The sequence below is a fragment of the Benincasa hispida genome, unplaced genomic scaffold, assembly GCF_027475165.1.
Source record: "Benincasa hispida cultivar pf3 unplaced genomic scaffold, pf3_genome.v1.1 HicScf1488, whole genome shotgun sequence".
Lineage (NCBI taxonomy): Eukaryota > Viridiplantae > Streptophyta > Magnoliopsida > Cucurbitales > Cucurbitaceae > Benincasa > Benincasa hispida.
In genome coordinates this window covers 1213-18697 of record NW_028325840.1, presented here as the reverse complement: position 1 = coordinate 18697, position 17485 = coordinate 1213, and the positions used below count along the sequence as shown (strand labels likewise).

Here is a 17485-nt window from a genome sequence, read left to right as displayed (position 1 = left end):
TTTTTAAGAAAAAAGTTTATTTTAATAATAAAAATACCAAAATAAAGTAGCTAACGATGGTGTAAAAAAAAAAAAAAACAATGGAGCCTGAACTTAAAAAGAAAATGTGCATGAGAAATTATGACGGGGAGTCGAGGTCACAATTCTGAATTAATGAACAAACTTAGAACAATAATATAGAAATAAATAAAAGAAGTAAAAAGAATATTGAGTTTTTAAAGTTCAAAATTGCGGGGAAGGATTCAGCTGTTCGTCCCACATCGCCTACGTTTGAAAGGCTTACAAACGCGATGATTATAAGAGCAGTGGAGTGATACGAAACAACTCATACCTTTCTCGGCCTTTTGGCTAAGATCAAGTGTAGTATCTGTTCTTATCAGTTTAATATCTGATACGTGGGCCATCGGTCCACATGATATTAAATTTATTTTTCTAGGGGGAAGGTCCACCAAAGTAGCTTGCTACTTGGGCCTTCGAGCGTCGCCTTTGCGTTGCACTATTGCATGGGCCTGGCGCACTCCTCCAAGTTCAGTTTCAATTTTTGTAGCCTCATTTAAGAGTAAAGCCGATTTCTGCCAATTCTTCATTTGTTATTTCTTTCAACGTATTTACTTTATAATTTCATTGAAAACCAGAGCAAAAATTTATAAGAATATTTCAACTGCTTAGACGACCTTAAATGATCAAATAAATGAAGGAAAGTTTGTTTTGGGTGAAGATGAAACGAGGGCTGAAAGGGAAGATGAAATGAAGGTTTTGGTGAAGGAGGATGAAACCGATCGGTAAAGGAAGATGAAAACGGTAGAATGAAGGAAAAAAGTGGGATTTTTTATGCTAAAACGGGGAAAACACCAAATTTGCCAATTTGGTTTCAATTCTCAACTATTTTCCTATTGGTTTTTTTCTTTTTTAATTTTTTTAAGAAAACAAAAATCCAAAACCTTTAATACATTACCTGATCATGTTTACTGGAATCCTAACCAGCCAAATATTATTGAAGCTACGTTTGAGATTTGTCTTAGCTGTGTCATTTGAAGAAAATCTGTAACTGTTTTTCACGTTTACAAAAACAGATTTAAATTAAATTGGTTAAAACCGTCGTTAAGAAAACATTAATTCTACGTCCATTTTAGAATCAGGTAGAATTTTTAATAAACGAAAACTAAACAATCGCGTAACAGTTAGGTAAACGGTCGCTTAGTATTATCTAAACGATCGCTTAACAAAACCCAAACGATCGCTTAGTATTATCTTTAAGAGCCTCATTTAAAAGTAGAGCCTATTTCTGGTTAGTTCTTAATGATTTGTTCTTACCTTCGGTTTGATTTTCTATATGTTCATAATTTTAATAAAAATCGAAGCAAAAATTTATGAGTACTAATTCCAATCATTTTAAAAATAAAAGAATTTAATTTGTGATTATTATACGACACACGTGTATAAATATAATTTGTTTATAGAACTTATTAAATGCATACAAATTTCAATGGTATTTAAAAGAAAAGTCCTAATACTTTTTCCGAACTATGAAACAGGGTAATAAGTGGCAATGAAGTTAGCACAACTTTGTAACACAGCTTTGTAACTTTTGGCACCTTTTCATGAAAATAACAAAGTATAAATACTGGTGTATTTTGACATTTGAGAGGAGAATTGGATTTTTAATGAATATTTAGAGTTTGGATCTCGAGGGAAAATTTGTACGGATGACCCAAAAATTGGGCCCAAAATGTCAAATGACCATTTTTAAGAAATAATGTCAATTGACCCTCTGCTGACATCATCGCCATACCAAATTACGTAAATTGCCCTTACACTGGCCTCACGAGGTAAATCTCGCTCTTATCTGATTAAACGCTCTCGCTCTCGCTCTTGCTCTCGCTTGAAGTTCCCTGGTTTGATGTGATTGCTCGTCAGTGTACTGTTGATTTGACAAAATGTCACGACGAAAGCCTCAAATCAAATCAATAATACCTAAACACAATACACTGGTGATTTCTTTAAACTCTAAACTCCATTTCAAAAGTGATTACTTCTCTAGTTTTCGACGGTGTTTTGTTGAACGGAGATTTTTCAAATGAGGATTTTCAAGACGAGGTTTTCTTAGAAAGGAACAGCTTTTTCAGAAAGGTGAATTATTTTGAGTCTATTTAATTATTTTTGATGTGTTATTTCTGGAAGGATAGCATTACGAAATTTTGTATTGGGAGAGAGTAAGAAAGAGGAAGAATAAAAGAGAGAGCGAGATTTTGAGAGAGAGCGAGATTTTGAGCGAAAGCTAGAGTACACTTCAATTGCTTGTACAACTTAATGACAAATGTTCTCTTGCTTTGTAGGATGACAGAAAAATATCTATTTATTCAATTTGGAGGTGCTTGGGATGAGAATGAAAGTTAGTATATTGGGGGATAGTTGAAAGGAATCGTTGTGCCCCTTATAGTGAATTATGAAGAACTCAAATCTCGCATTTACAGGACTACAAAAGTCAGTTCTTCAGATTTTGATCTTATCCTGAAAGTTAAATATAATCATGAATTTGAAGCCCCTCCACAATGCATAACGGATGATGATGATCTTCACTTCTTTCTTTTGCAAGAAGAGGTTAGTAGACTTCAGATAGCTGTAACGTTGAAGTCTAAACAGGACGAATGGGTTGGAATGGGGTTTGGAAATTTGAGTTATGATGATACGGCTGTGGACAGACAATACGAGGAATCATATGAGTTTCGTAGGGAAGAGGATGATATTCCATTGTCTACCAACACTGATATTCCATTGTCTACCAACACTATACCATCAACATTCGATTATATGGATTGTGGTCTTTCAGTGGATGTGGATGTGAATGAGCAACCAACAGGATTGATTGAAATGGATTGTGATCATAGAGATGTGCGTTGTTCTACAGCAGCTTCAGTGGTTTCACCATCTGTGTCTTCAAGTTATAGGACAGAGTTAATTATGCCTGACACCTCTTCATCTGGGACAGAGGACGTTGAAGTTGGTCAACTATTTTTGAGAAAAAAGGACTTGAAAATGAGATTGTCTGTAACGACCCGACCCCCTAGGACTTAGGTAAGGCCGTTACTAAAATAAATGCATGCATAAAATTTAAAACGATGCTCAGTTATTTGAAATAAATGCTAATTAAACAAAAGAAGTTCAAAAGACATTTATTAAATGCAATTGTTAAAATAAATAATGAGGTACCCAAAATTCTTAAAGACCAACAAAAGTATATAAAAGAAATAATTCTTAGTAATAAATTTTGAACAGTAAAACTAAATATTAAGAGGAAAATAAGGACTTAAATTTCAAGGTGTGGAGCGAAAAAGTCTAGTCCCAGTGACACGATCACGAATTCCGCTGCGCCATCGCCGGTGCATCTTTACCTTTTCCAGAAACATCAACATAATAAAGGATGAGTATGAAATACTCAGTAAGTAACCCCACCACTAGGGTCAGGCTAGGCATCTATGTCCTCTAGATACCCACCTATGGCACATAAACACATGAAACAAACAAGAGACTGAGTCCTATCCTATTGTAGTTAAGTATGCCCACAAAACTGATGAATCCTGAAGAAAACACGAAACTGGTGAATCCCGGAGGAAACACGAAACTGGTGAATCTTGAAGGAAACAAGAAACTGGTGAATCCGGAAGGAAACAGGAAACCGGTGAATCCCGAAGGAAACACGAAACTGGTGAATCCCGAAGGAAACACAAACTGGTGAATCCCGAAGGAAACACAAAACTGGTGAGCATCTAACTAATCAATGAGGATATTCACACAGTCTCAACGTTCAAAGAATCAACATCGTACAATTCTAAAACATACATGAAATCCTTAGTACCATGGCTCCATCACATACACATAATCCTCAACAACATATTATACAACATTCATGTAAACCTTACATCATAATTTTACAACATACACGTATGCCTCAATACCAGCAGATCAGACGTCGACGTATGAAAACACTTACCATCACATGCTAACAATTTACCATAACGATCAAGTGCTTAGGTGTGTATTTAAACAATTTAGAACTCGTGCAAAAACGTACTTTGATTCAGGTCATACTATCAATCAACATGCTAACAATTTACCATAACATACACTCACCATGCTAGCATACAACTAAAGCCTGGCCCGTGGGCAGTTCCAGTGGTAAGATTACTTACCTCGAAGTCAAAATTATGTCTAAGCGACAAGCAAATTAATCTTCCTCCTAGCTTAGATGGATCTTGAATTAGGCCTAAACATAATCCAAATTGCAATTAATAAAAGAGCTTAGTTCCAATAAAATAATTAACCAAATAATTCCCAATAATCTTACCTAAAAGCTTGTCGACACCACAACCAAATCCTCTTGACAGCACACTTTTAACTTCAAAGCTTCTCCAAAACTTGATTTTCAAAGCCCAAACAAATATGTGTCAATAGATTGAAGCAGAACACCATTAGTCAATAAATCCAATTAAAAAAAATGGCACAATCTTACCCCAAATCCACAAGTTCCGACGACCCTTACTGTTGGCAGCACAAATGACAAGAAAGGACGGATTCAAAGTACCCTTGCGTGACTGACGGCGAGCGACCTGGCCGTCGGGGTTCAACGATCAGAGAGACGGCTGATCTCGTGAATCGAGTGGCGGTGACTGCTTCACGGCCCAGACGACTGAAGGGAGTTGAGTCGACTTAGGAGTCACGCCGCTGAACAGATGCTCGTGGTCGGAAGAGGGGAGGCGCGGCGTTCATGGGTTTAGACGGAGGCGGCGTGCGGTTGGGAGGAAAGAAGAAAGAAAAATTGGGGATGGTGGTGTTGTCATGCGGTGCAAGGAAGAAGAAGGAGAAGGGTTGGTGAGGGTTTAAAAAAAAAATAATAAATGTAATAACTAAAAAGAAGGTATAATTATAATAAATTCTTTCCGTTTCGAAAGGAAAATTAATTTCTGCCATAACTTTCACATTGAAATTCAAAATTGAATAATTTTCCGCCAAACTTAAATTCCCGCATTTATACTTGAGATCCAAAATTCCAAAAATGCCCTCCGACTAAGCAATTATTGAATTACCAAATAATAACGTTACTGAAATTACATTATTATATAAAAAAATATGCGGGGTGTTACATTCTTCCCTCCTCAAAGAACTTTCGTCCTCGAAAGTTAAAACACTGGGGGGTGTTACGTTTTTCCCTCCTCAAGGAACTTTCGCCCTCGAAAGTTCATTCTTGAAAAAGCTCTGGGTACTGGGCTTTCATCTCATCCTCTCACTCCCAGGTGGCCTGGGTAAGTCCAAGGTCATGTCCAACTATTTTATCTTCCTTTAATGACATCAACTTAGCTAAATATTCCAAAATAATTCTTTATATCATCACATCTACTTTATCTACTCCATCAAGTCGTAGTATTATCCAAGTGATTATGACTTATGAATCTTTTCTAAATTTCTTCTCAAAATGCTGGGTTTTTAATATCTTAAAACCTTTAATAAATCCATTGTCTCTTCTTCTTGTCCTTCATATCCACTATACAATTTTTAACCTTAGTTTCGAGAATGTGCCATGTGAAGGAATTTGATCTCACTAGAGGTACTCCAGAATACTCATACTCTATACTACATGTCTATGGAGAAGCGCTAAAAATAGAGAATCTGGATACAGTCTTTGAGATCGAACTTGAAGATGATGCATATTTCAAGTATATGTTTATGATATTAGGGCCTTGTATTAGAGGTTTTGCAAGCTGTCTGCCTTGTATTATTGTTGATGGGTCGCACTTGAAAGGAAAATACAAAGGCACCATGTTGGTTGTGGTTTCTATGGACGGGAACAATCAATTATACCTACTAGCATATGCAATAGTGGACAATGAAACCAATCGATCATGAAAATGGTTTATGTCAAACTTGAAATGCAGTATCAGAGAACCCGATAATCTAGTGTTTGTGTCTGATCGGATGGTATCTATCGACAATACTATTCGTGCATTTTTTCCCACAACATTTCATGGATTGTGCACATGGCATATAGAACAAAATCTGGTTACAAACTTTAAGGATAGTACGGTTGTTGGGATATTTAGAGATGCAGCAAGGGCATTTCACATGACAGAGTTCCAGACAAAATGGGACGAACTCCGAGTTTTAGAGACGGTGTTGTCACGAAATATTTAAAGACATCGGTCTTCAAAGGTGGGCACAGGTTTACCAAATAGAACGAAGATATGATAATATGACATCCAACAATGCAGAGCGTTTCAATTCCTTAACTAAAGAGTATCGACTGATGCCATAGTATGCTTGATTGAACATGTTAGAGGAATGCTCTAATCGTGGTTCTACGAACGGAGGAATTACTGGGCATCTCGAACGACATTGCACTCTGACTACTGTGAAACCAAATTGGAAAGTGAAGCTGATAAGAGCGGACGATATCGGCTTGAGCCGATTGATTGTTATCGGGTACACGTGCGAGATAATCGATTGGACAGTATTGTCAATTTTCACGAAGGGATGCACGTGTAAGGAATTCGACTCACTTGGTATCCCGTGTTCCCATGCAATTGTTGTTGCCAAGGAAAGAAATATACCCATCCACAGTCTTTGCAGTCGATTTTATACAGTGGACTCTCTAATGACTGCGTATTCGAAGCCTATAAATCCACTTGACCACATATCTGAATGGAAAAGACCTTCTAGATACGTAGAAAAAATTATCCTTCCTCCGAAGTTTATGCCACAATCTGGGCGACAAAGAGTGAGAAGAATACCATTCAGAGGAGAATTTCGCAGACAAATGAAGTGTGGTCTGTGTGGGAATTATGGACATAACTGCCAAAATTGTACTGAACCATTTACAATCGTGCGACGTGCCGAAAATCCTAGAGATCGAGAATAAAAACCCCTCATCCAGTTTAGTTATAAATACCATTGATCATTTTTTCATACGTCATACTTGTAACATACTTCATACTTTTTCATACTTGTAACATACTTCATAAGTTTTCATACTTGTAACATACTTCATTGTTTTTCATACTTCATACTTGTAACACTTCATACTTCATACTTTCCTGTTGTAAACAAAAAACAATAACAAGCTGGAGTATTTATATAATAGCAATATTCATACTCTCTCAATCTTCATACTCTCTCCATCGTCATACTCTCTCAGTCTTCATACTTGTAACAAAAATGGATAACTTCATACTCTCTCAATCTTCATACTGAAAACAAAAAACAATAACTTCATACTCTATCAATCTTCATACTTGTAACAAAAGTGGATAACAAATACTCTCTCAATCTTCATACGTGTAACAAAAACAATGACTTCATACTCTCTCAATCTCCATACTTGTAACAAAATAGATAACAAATCTCTCTCTCATTCTCGCTCTCTCTGAACATCTCGCTCTCTCAATCTTTGAACTTTGAACCTTGAACCATATAATGTTCTAATCTCAATTATGCATGTTTTGATAAAATTTTGATATTGAACTTTAAACTTTGAACTTACATAAAAAATAGATGTTCAATTATACAATGAAAAGAGCAGTAGCTTCATTATACATAAAAAATGCATGTTCTGATAAAATTCTGATGTTGAACTTTGAACTTTGAATTTTGAACTTTCAAAAAAAATATATGTTCAATTATACAATGAATATTTTTACATACATAAAAAATAAATGAATGTTTTTACATACAATAAAAAATACAATGTTCTATACATATAAAAAAAATATGGAGTGTTTGCCCATAGCTGACACGCTAATTGCATCCTATATTCACTCATCTTCTCCTGAGTGATTACGGATGGATCAACACCAGTCACCAGGTGTACCAGTAGTTTTATTGCGAAGATGCCACAATCAAGTGACCCGTGTTGTATGTCGACGTTCTTAGGTCGCGAGATTTTCCAACGGGCTATGGATAGGTCCGGCTTTGATCGATCCACGTCACAGTAGTGAAGTAGGGATGGTACTGTGACCGTCAATGGCTCTAGCCAATTCACCAGCTTTGTCATTGGTGTGTATGACGGAAGTGAATCGAACACGAATATGTGGCCTCTTTTAATTTCCATTGCAAGGACCATCTAGTGGTCACTGATATTCATCGCCGTGTAAACGAAATCCACATCTGCCCATTTGACATCGAATTTACCGGTGACGTAGTCCTTATACGTGTCTTCATCTTCCCAATCTAGGGCAGCCTCCAGAAGTGACTTATTCTTTATTCGTTTAAATACCCTGCCACGAGCATTGAGGTGACTCTGTCAAATAAAATGAGAAGTTAAGTAAAGAAGTAAAGACCAAGAAAGTTAACGAAATGAGAAGTTAAGAAACGAAATATCAAAATTTACCGTTACACCAATTGGCAAGATGGTGAACTTATGCATGCACATGTCGGACTGGGTATAAAATTTATCTTTCATAAAATAAAATAAAGTATTTATTGTCTACATGAAAAAATAATATGTCAGTAAAAGTACAAGATAGCCAACATGTAGAGACGTAAAAACTAAGACACTTACATCGCACTCGACCAACGAATTCGGGGTAATCAATTCCTTGAAGGTTTGAAGGAGTTCTCTCGAACCTCGTTGTCTGTATTGTCATCAGAGATCTAGCCCATCATTTCTGTCAAGATATTGTGTGGAACAACGTGTGCTACGTTATATGTGTCGATCGATCTGGATATTGACGTAGCTACACCTAGGAGAGGATGTTTAGCCACACTTTTCTTCTTTACTTGGGCTGGGGGTGTATATTTATCAACCGGTCTTCTCTTACGACTAATTCTTCGAGATTCCTACATAAACAGATAACAAAATATTACTCATCAAGAAATATAAAAATATAAACAAAGATTACTGATCGATAAATTACTCATCAGTGGAAGTCCTTCTGTGGTCGTAACAATCCCGGAAGTGTCTGGCTCTGAGATGCTAGGAATGCCAGCCTCTGTATGTGGCATGGTGAGTAAGGCAGACATGTCGGGCTCTGTTTGTGAGACGTCGGCCTGTATAGGTTCGACGTCAATCGGTGATGTCGTGGCAGTGGTGGTATCGGGCTGTACAAGGGGGGTGGGAATAGGTGAAGTGGTGGTATCGGGCTGTAGAGGGGATATGGGGATGGGAGTTTCAGAGGCAGTCGCAGTCGTATCGGGATCCCGAGATGGGATGGGTGACCTGTTCGTCTCCTCATTCACCGTGGAACCTTTCAATTAGTAAAGTAAAATGGTGAGTTCACAAACACGTAAAAGCTAAACACATAAAGACATAAAATGTTGCAAACCTTGCACATAGACTGCAACAATGACAGGATGGCCGACAATTTCCCTTTCATGTCAGTCATGTTTTCCTCCATACTGGAGACACGACTATCTAAACCCGATATACGACCATCAGACCTCGACAGTGGGTTGTCAATGAACCGCAAGTATGAATAAATAGACTCGTCTGCATTGGCTCCCTCCCTGCGGCGGGCAGCACACTCAGGATACTCCTCATCCACAGGTCGCTCTGTACTGGAGTCCGCAAGAAAGACATCAACTTGGTTTAACTCGTCCTCTTCGCGTACGTCTCCCATCATATCATGGAACATATCATCACTACGTGTGTATGTCCCTCCTTCCACCCTTCCATATTCAGCATCCTCGTGCTCAGAATGCTTGGGTTCATCCCCTCCCTCCACCCTGACAACCTCATCATTGTCATCTCCACGATGGTCATCACCATCACTTTCACTTTCGGGATTACCCCCCTCACTTATCGACCTATTGCCACTTTCAGAACTATCATCATCTGCACCTAGCTCAAATATAGGTCGTCGTTCCACTGGGGTATCCCGAAACTCCCTTTCAGCATTTGACATCACAGTGCCCTCTTCAACCTTTATCTGCATTAACAACCCAATAAACTGATTAGTGTAAATTTAACAACCAGATAAACATATTATGCATAGAGTAAATGTACATTGTTAGACTCGAATATCTGCATGACCATCGTAATATGCGAGGCAAAGCCACCTTGCTCCTTCGCTCCGCAATGTTCCCAGCTATCGATGAAGCTAGGATCTCGTACGTCCATACCTAAATAAAATTTAAAATATATTCAGAACAATAGTAATGTTAGATCAAACAATACGATTATTATGTTAATCAAATTTACCTGGAACGCTTGTGGAAATCCATGTAAGGAGTACTTCACAACGTAGTTTTTATTTGCTTTGACCCTCGTCTTGTATAGATTGCTCTTATCATTCAAGGCAATTTTTAGGGCATCCAATGTCCTCTCCCAAATAATGGTACCCCATTCAAGACTATTGTAGTACTCCAAGTTTTGAACGTCCTTGAAACGTTTGAGGTCGACTGCATTTTTTTTCTGTTTGTTTTTACCCATCATTGCGACCTCAGTATGGTAAACTAGGCTGATCTTCACAGCATCATCATCATTTTCAAACTCTAAGTCCTTGTATTTTTCTTCAAGTTCACAGAGGTGTAAAGTGTCCTTCGTCACTCGATTACCAAAATACTTGATAACAAGTTCATATGAGGACTGTTGGTTCCGATCAACTCATGATGGGGATTGCCACAAACCAGTCATCACCAAAAAGTAATCTTTCGAAAAGGTGACAACCTTCCCACAGACAGAGAATGACATTGAGTCTGATTTTGTCCTCTTCACTTCTCTAAGCAACATGTGATGAACAATTGGGTTGTTGAACACCGTATCAATGTCAAAAAATCGCCTAAAAACTATTCTCTTGAACATGGCTAACTACGTTGGCGTGAGCTTCTATTTGACAATCTTGTTTGCATTAGCAATGTGGGCCAAACTGGTTACTTGACCGAAAAATCGGTCGGCTTCGACTATTCTGAAACATGTAGCCATCTTAAATCGCTCCTGCATTTATTAAAAAATTCAATCAGTAAACTCCTTCAGAAAAAAAAATGTAAAACAACATTCTGTTTAAATCTTGCTAGATTCGCTCTCGTGGCATCGCTCTCTCCGGTATCGCTCTCTGTGGTGTCACTCTCTCTAGTGTCACTCTCTCCGATGTTCCGATGTCGCTCTCTCCGGTGTCACTCTCCTTTATCTCCCTCACATTCTCTCTTTTTACTCGTCTTTAACCACATAACACATCGAAAACCAGAAAAACAAACAAAAAAACCATAGGTTCACTTATCTCGCTCACATTCGTTCTCTCTGGTGTCGCTCTACCGATTTCACTCTCAGTTATCTCGCTCACAAACTCTTTCTACTCATCTTCAACCACAGAACACATCGAAAACAAAAAAACAAACAAAAAAACCATATTGAAAGATTTACCGATAAGATTCGATTTGTTGGCGGCAGTAGAATCGTTTGCAAGTCGGAAATAGTTTTTTCGTTTATGAGTGATACGAAGCCGTTAGCCTTGGAAAATTTGAATGAAGAATAGTTTAGTTTTGGTGGGTTCTCAGTAAAAAGGTAAGAAGACGAAATAAGGGCAATTTACGTAATTTGGTATGGCGATGATGTCAGCAGAGAGTCAATTGACATTATTTTTTAAAAATTGGTCATTGACATTTTGGGCCAAATTTTTGGGTCATTCGTACAAATTTCCCATGCTATATGCTCTTTGTATTCTTATATTAAAATGCATGTTGTTTGAAATTTTGAAATTAGAAATAAGTTCTTTTTTCTTGATATCTTAACTTAAAATATAATTTGATAGCATAGATGACTGAACTTTACTATAAATTTTCCACTCTATTTTTGCTAAATATTTGCCTATTTGGTTTCAATTCTCAACTATTTTCCTAAATATTTTTCTTCCTTTTTTTCTTTTTGTCTTTTTTTTTAAGAAAACAAAATCGAAAACCTTTACATTACTCAATCATATTAGTGGAGTCCTAACCAACCATATATTATCAAAGCTACGTTTGAGATAAATTTGAACAGATTTTTACATGTGCTAAAATAGATTTAAATTAAATCGGATACAAGCACTTTTAAAAAAACATTAATTCTACATCTATTTTAAAAGGAGTATCCTACTAGTTTTAGAATTTTTAATTAATATTTAGGATCAATTTTATACTTTAAAAAAAGATTTATTTAAAATAAAATTTATATATTTATCTATTTCTAATATAATCAAAATCTATTTTCTATTTCTCATATGTTAAATGCATCAATTTTTTTTAGATAAAGCTTTTCCCCTTAATATTTAAAAATTAATTTACAAGAAATAAAATTTCCCATACTAAACAATTATTTAAAATTTTAAATTAAAAAAATTAAAAAAGAAGTTGATTATAAATCTATTTCAATTATTATATCGGAAATAAGATATTTTTTATTTACCAAACACTCTAACCTACTTTTTCAAGTTTAAGTTTTGCAGCTAAGTTTTCTAACAGCACAATTATTTTAAAAGCTACAACAATCCCAAACGAAACTTAGGTGGGATGGTTTGAATTTGTTCCAATCATTTGTTTTTCTTTTTTCATTCTTTTAGCAATCCAATAATTTGTCTTAAAGTTGCATATAAAAGGATTTACAGACAATATGGCAGGCATATAAAAATTGAGTTGTTGTTAAAGTCTCGTTTAATAACTATTTGGTTTTTAGTTTTTAGTTTTTGAAAATTAAGTCTATTTTCATCAACATTTCACACAATGATTTGTATCTTTCTTAACTTGAATTCTTAGCCAAATTTCAAAAACAAAAATAACTTTTTGAAAGCTATTTTTAGTCAAAATTTGGCTTTTTTTTTTCAACTATTGGTGAAAAGTAGATAACAAAGGAAGAAATTTGGAGGTGAAAGAGTACTCGTAGGCTTAATTTTCAAAAAGAAAAACAAAAAATAAAATAGTTACCAAATGGGACCTAAAGTTTTGGATGAATTTGAATTGTTCAAATTATTTGGAAATATAATTGTATATGATATAATTATTATAATATATATGGATATATTATATATCAAAGTTAATTTTGAATTAAAATCAAAGTTAAACTTTATTATATGAGAAAATTAAAATATTCTAATAAGATTCAAATATTAGATAATATAAATTATATTTATATTAAAAGTATAGGTTATAAGAGAAAAATATATTTAAATATAATATTAATTAAATATATGGTATTTAATGAATTAAATTTAATAATTTAGATTTATTAAATATTATTTAATTGATTTAAATTATATGTTGATTTAATATTAATATTAATAAATAAAAAATAACACCCCATGTGGGAAGTTACTGAGAGGTAGTGAGAGATTAACTCAATATGAAATGAAAAAAGAAATAAGAATTTTTTTTTTTTTTTTTAATAAGATGCTCGTCTAAGGGATCCACATTATCAGGGACCTTAAGAACAAAATATTGGTCTTGTTTCAGGTGTCGTATATTGACAAGATGCTTGTCAGATATTCGATGCAGAATTCCAAGAGGGGTTTATTACCTTTACGCATAGAATTATCTTGTCTAAGGTAAAGTATCCTAAGACACCTCAAGAAGTTGAGGAGATGAGACAAATTTCTTATGCATGGACAGTGGGTAGGCTAACGTGTGCTATGTTGTGTACTAGGCTAGACATTTACTGTGTAGTTGGAATTGTCAGTAGATATCAATCAAATTCTGGATTTGATCACTGGATTACGGTTATGATAATCCTCGAGTATCTTAGAAGAACAAGGGACTATATGCTTGTGTATGGTGTTGAGGATTTAATCCTCACATGATACATTGATATATGCGTGGGGAGTTCTTTCATTAGATGAAAATTGTCTTTCAAATATTTTTAATTTATAGTTTGTAATTTTTTAAAATTTGATCTGAATAACCTATAAAACATAATTAACGAAATAAAGATTCACATAATAAATAAAACAACGAAAACGAAGTCCATACTATAACAAATAAATAAAAAATTAAAATATCCTAAAATAAAACAAAGTCGATACTAGAACTTCATAAACATTCATATCACAAATACATAGAAGAAATAAAATGAAAACAACGTCTAGAACACATCTGGAACACAACATCTTCAAAAATGTCCAAGCTCATCTCGGAAGAGCATTCTACAATAAAACAAAAACATTCAAATGTCATACTCGGTAAACATCCACAACACGTTTAAACTTCATAAACAAAACATCCACAACACATTAGAACTTCGTAATCATTCATAAACATATAAGAACTCCAAGTTCAACGACAAGACGAGTGTAATGAAACTCTACCCACCCCCACGACAAACATGGAACCTCCCGAACATAAAAAGACACACAAATATCATAAACAAGGACCAACACACATAAAACTCAAACTTTGTCCCCAAAATGGTTTAAACCAATCTCAACCCACCCCCCACAACACATTAAAACTTTGTAAACATCATAAACACACAAAAACTCCAAGTTCAACGACAAGACGAGTGTAATGAAACTCTATCCACCCCCCACGACAAACATGGAACCTCCCAAACATCAAAAAACACACAAATATCATAAACAATGATCAACACACATAAAACTCAAACTTTGTCCCCAAAATGGTTTAAACCAATCTCAACCTACCCCCTCACAACACATTAGAACTTCATAAACATTCATAAACACACAAGAACTCCAAGTTCAATGACAAGACGAGTGTAACGAAACTCTACCCACACCGCCCACGACAAACATGGAACCTCCAAAACAACAAAAAGCACATCAAAATCCAGTTGTTTGGCTACCATAACTATAGATAGCCAACAAATTCTTTATCATAAACTACTTAAGACATAACTACTTTGCTACCATAACTGCAGGATAGCAACATATTAGAAAACTAAATAATGTAGTAATCATACCTAATTCGATGGGCCTCCTCTTTGTGATCGTATCATGTCTTCAATCATTTTTTTCATTTCTTCCATTTGTCTTGCATGATCCTCTTTCATTTGTTTCTGAACATCTTCAAGTTCCTTAATCCTCGACTGAGACGGTTCGAAATTGGCTCTCAATTCCTCCATTCCTCTCTCCGTTCCTTGAGTAGATGACGAACTTGATGAGATGCTACCCCTTTTTGACTTAGGCTTAGGGCCCCAACCTAGGCCTTTTGAATATCCGAGTCGTCAACCCAAAACCGTCTCAGTGATTTCATCCCCTGTTAGTGGTTGAGAACCTTCTAGAGTGAGGTTGGATTGTAATTCCAACATTTGATTCTAGACATATTAATTAAATGTGTAAGAACGAGCGACTAAAGTTAGAAATGAAAAACAACACGATAGTAAAGCAAAAAATGTTACATGTGCATTTTCAGCTACCTCGTTCACGAACTCGCAACCTTTAGGGTATGTTTCCCTAAATAGGTCGACACGTCCTATTTCTTGACCTTCCTTTGCTTGCAACTCTGCCTGAATTTGCAGGAATGACTTCGATCTGCCTACGTGGTCGAAAGTTCATTTTTCTCTATTCTTCTTGTTCGTCACAGACATTTTTAAGTCAGCTCGGCAAGTTGGCACGTACTTATTGAGGATCTCCACATTTCCTGTAATGTCTGTGCAAATCTGCTCTAAATTCTTTGAAGGAGTTTTGCATTTGATGTTCTATAAAACGGTTAAGTCGTTGACTGGACAGATCAAGTTCGAAATGAGGCTCCAAATGAATGAAGGAAGAATTAGCATAGATGATGTTCATGACTCTTAATCTACAATTGACTCTAAAAGAATAAACTAATATTTACTTACCAACAATTGACTCTTAGCCAATTCTATAAACTCGTTTGGAACCTCAGCAGAAGTACGACATCATACTAGAAATGCACATCTCACGACGACACCAATCGCATTACTAAATCGTATCGAATGTTGAGATATCGGTTTCGTCTCCCCCTCATTTATCACGATTGTAATTCTGCCATGTTTTTTGACGTATTTTTCCAACTCGATGTTCCGCGAATGCTCACGTTTCCTCCGAGTGGATGTTGAGCTACTATCTGAGGAATAAAAAAATTTAAACAGTTTATGATGTATTTCAGTTAACAGAATATATTTCAAAATATACTAACCTGAAGTATCACCCACAGAAGATTCCGTGTTGCCTAGATATATCTCCTGAAATTCTTCATCAGCCTCCTGTTGCCTATTAGGGGTTGACATCGTATCTATACAAACAAAAAATAGACAAAACAATATTAAATTAATATGAAATACGTGTAAATAGAGAAAAAAAGAATTGAGTAGATACATCATTACTCATCATCGTAATCTAATTCAAATTATTCATCAGCACTTGAACTATTATTGGGAGATAATTGTTCTTCATCATCATCGTTTATGAAGTCATGATCGCCATGTACAATAATTGGTTTCTACAACTGTAGAATCAACGTCAACTCTGCATAAAGTAACCTCCTCAATAGTTTCATCCATTCGGACTCCACCAACAATTTCTAGTAAATCTAGTTGTACGTTTTCAACATCATCCACTTCTGGTACATCCCATATTCGCTTATTTTGGATTACTTGAACAACTTTCCAATTGCTACCATATTTGATGTCATCAATGTAAAAGACTTGTTGTGCTTGGATAGCAAAGATGAAAGACTCATCGACATACCAAAAGTGTGATGTATTGATCGATTTGTATCCTAAATCCACATGTGTCCTATTACTTTTATTGTTATCTGTGTCAAACCATCTACACATCAACAAGAAAACACGTCTTCTGTTCGCATATTGGAAATCTAATACTTCGTCTACAATACCGTAGAAATTGTTATCCACACTTGCGTTCTCACTTATCTCCCCGGCTACTAGGACTCCACTATTTTGTGTAGCTCGACGATTATCACGCTCTACAGTGTGAAACCGTATACCATTAACAATGCATCCATTGTAAGAGCGCACCTCAGACGAAGGTCCCATTGCAAGTGAAAAGAAATCATCAGAGATATCTTCTTTCTCGCGCTGTTGTAGAACCTAATAATTAATTATACATTAAAAATGACTACGAAAAATGAATCATCTCTCAACTATTGCCTACAAAATGACTATGTATACCTGAGATATGAACCAATCGGGAAATTTGCGTCGATGTTTTATATATAAGTCAGAGACGCTTTGAGCTTCACGACGAATTAACCTCAAATGTTGCCTACAAAAGTGATCATTTAAATGTTATATAATATGAGTTACCCGAAAATTTAGAAAAGGAAAAAGTGTGAAACGTACTTGCGATAGTCTGTTATTTCTTTACAATTATTGAGAATGTACCAATGTGCAATACGCTTTTCCTCCGTTGATAGTGTCTGTAAAGTTGACGCCCCTAATGGTCGTACCCTCTGCCTAAATAATTCAAATTCACCAAATATCTAGTGATCGGGAATGTTATCATCATTTTGTTCATCTTTATTGAATCTTGTTTCAATCCTACTTAGATATCGTGAGCAGAAGTTCCATGATTCATTCATTGCATATGCTTCC

At 35.6% G+C, this 17485-nt stretch overlaps 1 non-coding gene across 1 annotated transcript; it reads left to right on the top strand.

Moving 5' to 3' along the window:
* The first annotated feature begins 327 nt into the window (after positions 1 to 327).
* Positions 328 to 523, top strand: LOC120092255 (U2 spliceosomal RNA). Its single transcript, XR_005485965.1, has one exon. It is a non-coding gene; the product is annotated as a U2 spliceosomal RNA (small nuclear RNA).
* Positions 524 to 17485: the final 16962 nt, after the last annotated feature.